The sequence below is a fragment of the Meles meles genome, chromosome 6, assembly GCF_922984935.1.
Source record: "Meles meles chromosome 6, mMelMel3.1 paternal haplotype, whole genome shotgun sequence".
Taxonomy (NCBI): Eukaryota; Metazoa; Chordata; class Mammalia; order Carnivora; family Mustelidae; genus Meles; species Meles meles.
In genome coordinates this window covers 61,599,124-61,603,480 of record NC_060071.1, presented here as the reverse complement: position 1 = coordinate 61,603,480, position 4,357 = coordinate 61,599,124, and the positions used below count along the sequence as shown (strand labels likewise).

At 37.5% G+C, this 4,357-nt stretch overlaps 1 non-coding gene across 1 annotated transcript; it reads right to left on the bottom strand.

Annotated features, from left to right (window-relative positions):
• Positions 1 to 3,663: 3,663 nt before the first annotated feature.
• Positions 3,664 to 3,770, bottom strand: LOC123945323. Its single transcript, XR_006819167.1, has one exon. It is a non-coding gene; the product is annotated as a U6 spliceosomal RNA (small nuclear RNA).
• Between the last annotated feature and the right edge of the window lie 587 nt (positions 3,771 to 4,357).

The following is a 4,357-nucleotide window of genomic DNA, read 5'->3' as shown; positions in this document are numbered from 1 at the left end:
ATCGGTCGCTTCCTGTAGTGAATCATGTTTGATTTATTGCATTATATTGATTGAGTTTCTACTTTGGAAAAAGTGTTACATTTTGTGAATAATGTGTTAGCATTAATGACTTTAATTCATTCTCCATAACTTTATGACAGACACTAATTTACATTTATTCTGGAGTACCTGATAGCAAAAGAAGTTCTGGCATTTTAATTTTTTTTCATGTATACCGCCAGGCTGAACATGAGTGGAGAATGTACGAACACAGCATTAGGAAAGTATCTGCCTCCCTCACCCCCACCCCACTCTGTCCCACCCCCAAGAGGTATGTCACTGACAGTCAAACTGAAGGCTAGGATAACATTTCAATGTTTGATGAGACCAAGCAACAATAGGCATTGGTCTCTGCCATTTTAGGGGCTTATTTAATACTCAAAGTTGAAATTCCTTTTGTTTCAGGAACTGTTAGTTTATTTAAGTTGGTGTTTGGGCAGGTGAGGCTCACTCAGTCCTGACAAGTTCTGACAACTTGATTCTAAAGAAATCAAAGAAACTGAGCCTGTCAAGCTCTTGTTCTGTATTTGCTGAACTGGATAGGAAGGATACCAAGTAAAAAGATTTGAAATTGGAGAAATAAAGGCTAAAAAAATTTATGGTAATAATGTCACTTTTGTCTGTGTTTTTTTGAGCAAATGACAGTGATGATGAGATAATTCTTTGGTAGAGGGTTATAAATGCCCCTCTTAACTATTTCATGACTAGAGTTTATAATATCTTTCCTCTAATTTTTCAGTACAGTTCTAATTTCTTCACTCCACTTGCATTAAATACAAAGACATCTCTTAATTGCTTTTTCTTATCTGGATTAACTCTGGGATTGATATTTGCAAAATGAATTTTGATGGGATTTTGAAAAGCAGGGTTGGTATTAAAGGTGAAGGAAATAACAAGGAGATAAAAGCAGTGATTCATGAAACTTGTGTGATTCAGCTTCTTGAAAAGGAAAATGACTTTAAGAAAGGGGGAAGAATAAGGCGGTGACTGTTACCCTTTACTGTCAGCTTTGATTCAATAAATTTGAGGACAGAGTCTTGGGTTGCAATCTGTTGTTCCTCAGCCTCTTGATTCCTTGATGTGCAGAATTCCATCAGTTCTGCCACTCTCCTCTCCCAACCCCAAGCCTACTGAAATATCCATTCCTACTGGACTTCATATAATACTTTTCATGATGGTGTCAAAACCACAGTGTTTGAGTGCCTTTTGGGTTATTTCCTTTACCTCACTGATTAGAAGAAAGGAGGAGAAAGGTGATAAGGAAAAATAAGAACTGACCAATTGCTTTAGATTGGTGAACTTTAGAAAACTCTGGAATAATATTTGGCATAGTGAGCTCTTTTAGATTTGGCTATTTATGATAAAATCTATAAGTTGCCCTTTCCTACGAAATTCATATTTTCTTCTATGTTCAAACTGCTCCCTAGTATGAAAAATGCAATAATGAAAATAGGAATAAAAAATAAAATAATAATTAGCTGTGCTTTATTGACACATCCTAACATGATCTCCTATTCCAGATATGAAATGACATGTCATAAACAAAATCTTAAAGTGTATTAGAAGATATTGAAAAAGTACAGAATAAAACCAAAAAGATATGCAGGTTTCCATTTTTGCCATGTTGAGCAAAGTCATACTTCTTACTCCTCTCTACTTATATTCATCAAAATATTGCAGTAGATTAAAAGATGGTGATCTCAGTTGATGAGAGATCCTACTCATTTTAAACAGAACCTGCAATAAAGATAGAAAATTAAGATCTGAGGGTTACAGTGGCTCAAATCAAACATACTCCACACCTGCCCCAGTACTCTACTTGGTGATGTGATATAGGATTTTGATGGCAAAGGGTATAATGGCTTAGAGTCTTTGTGCTACTCTAGTTGGTTTTTGCACCATTCCATACATAAAAGGAAACTTTAGTTCCTTATAGGGTTCTCAATTTTTGGCTTTAGGTCTGACCCTTTTGCCCTACTCATTCCCCCTTCTGCATAGCTACCAGGTCTCCATTTCCACAGCTTCTAATAGCATTGCTTGCTTTCTGCCTTGGATCTCTTTTCAGCTGTCTTCATGGCTATGATCACCATTCTTCATAGGTAGTGATTCAGGTCTTCCTGCCACCCTCCAGCATTCTTGCAACTTGCCTCAGACTGCTTGGTTATATATTATCTCCCCCAAATTTACCCAGGGCCAAATGCATTCTAGTCCCTGTTGCTCTGCAGGCTGCGTTGTAGTATGATTTGCCCCAGTACTGAAAGGATAATACCTATAGCAAATGTCTGTGATTGTGTAGCATCAGTCATTTAGAGGGGACTGATTCCACCAAATAGAAGGTACTGAAAATATTTGTAAACTGAATTTTAATAATTCTTCAATAAAGCGGTTAGGTTAGATGTTAAGAGGTGCTTACATTTGCCAGAAACTGTGGCAGGATTATTTTTGGAATCTCTGAGCACAATATGCTACAGTAGTGTTTCCATAGAATTCAGCTTCTTCCCTCTGCCCCCATCTGGTGCTGCATACATCTTAGAGGAGCCTCTACTATTTAACTGCCATGTGAAAATTCATGTAACTGTTCTTGGCAGAGTCATGATCCCACTGGTTAAACCCACTACGTATGCTAAACAGCATTGAACCAAACTCATTTGAGCAAAAAAAGGAAGACAGAACCTGTTTCTAGTCATTTTTCATTTCTCTTCTGAAAGCCAGCATGTGATTTTGAGAATGCAAAATGATTAATTTGGGACCACAAAGAATGGAAAGTAATGTAGTTGCATTTAATTGTTTTTTTCTCTTAAAGGGGAATAATAAATGTATCATGCTTACCATAAACTGGAGAGGTGAAAACAATAAACCCAAAAACTCTTCATTTACCTTATCACATGTTTTTTTTTCTTATGATTGTGTCTTAGATCTTTCAGAATGCTCTTACAAAATACCAAGAATGAATGGCTTTTAAACAGCAGAAATTTGCTGCTCTCAGTTCTTGAGGCTGGAACCCCAAGATCAGGGTGCCAGGATGGTTGAATGAGGGCCCTTTTTCTGTTGCAAACTTCTCATTGCATCCTCACATGGTGAAAGGGGCAAGGGAGCTCTGTGGGGTCTCGTTTATTAGAGAACTTAATCTCATGCATGAGCATTCTGCCTCTAGAACTAGAGATCACTCTAGATTAACTGATCTAATCACTTCCTAAATGTCCCACCTCTTAAAACACCCACCTTTGGGGGTTAGGATTTCAACATGGAAATTTGGGGAAGTTACAAACATTCTGACCATGGCATACTGAAAGTTAATATTGACTCATTTTTAATCACATGACTTCCACAGAATACTCTTCCTATTTCCTACGAGTAATTGATGCTAACTGGTATATTTTCCATGTTGAGTCATAATTTTTTTACCTTTGTTTCTAGCCAGAGTTCTGAAGGGCAACATTTCTAATGCCTGATTCAATCAGTAAGGTAGGCATTCAGTCATTTATAAAGTATGTATTGAACACTGACCATGTTCCAAGCAGTACTCAGTCTAGGTGATACCCATTTTTTAAAGTTACAGACACATTGTTCAGTATTATCTCTAGATCCAATTAAATACAATTTCTGGGTCAGTCCTCTCTGCCTCCATCCAACCTGAGTTTCTTCTAGCCTCTTGTCATCCTTGCGCAGGGGCCATGCTAATCTTCTCTGTATCGTTCCAATTTTAGTATATGTGCTGCCGAAGCGAGCACTCTTCTAGCCTCTTGCAAGAATTTCAGAACTAATATTTTCTTCCAAATTCCTTGACCATTTTGTATCTTATTTGGAATTGTAGCAGTTTGGAAGCCAGGAATGAATCTTCCACAAATGGCAGCAGAGTAATTTCCGTAGTTTTACTAAGCACTTAATAGGCATTTCTCAGGAGGTGGGGGTCTAGTTAATTCTAGGTGGGTAAATGACAGCATGAATGAAACCTATACAATGTATTAAAGGGCAAAAGCTACTCCAGGTAGCCAGGGTATATTCTTGTAAATTTTGCCATTTACATCCCTATAAATGGTCTAAATGTAACAGTTCAGTTAGACTTGAAAGCTCTTCTCCCCAGTAAGGTGACCCAAACTGACCCAATTTATAGATTGGACCCTACTTGGACTGTGATAGTTGAGTTTAGCTTAATCTTTAAGTTATGTTCCTGTGCTCGATTCCAGCTTCCAAAAAGGACAATTCTCAGCTCTCACACTTGCAATGCAAACTGGCCATGCTTGAAATGAAAGGTTATTGATGGAAATTAAGAATTGCTTATGGCAGCACAAAAACCCATGCTTAAAGACAGGTGCAA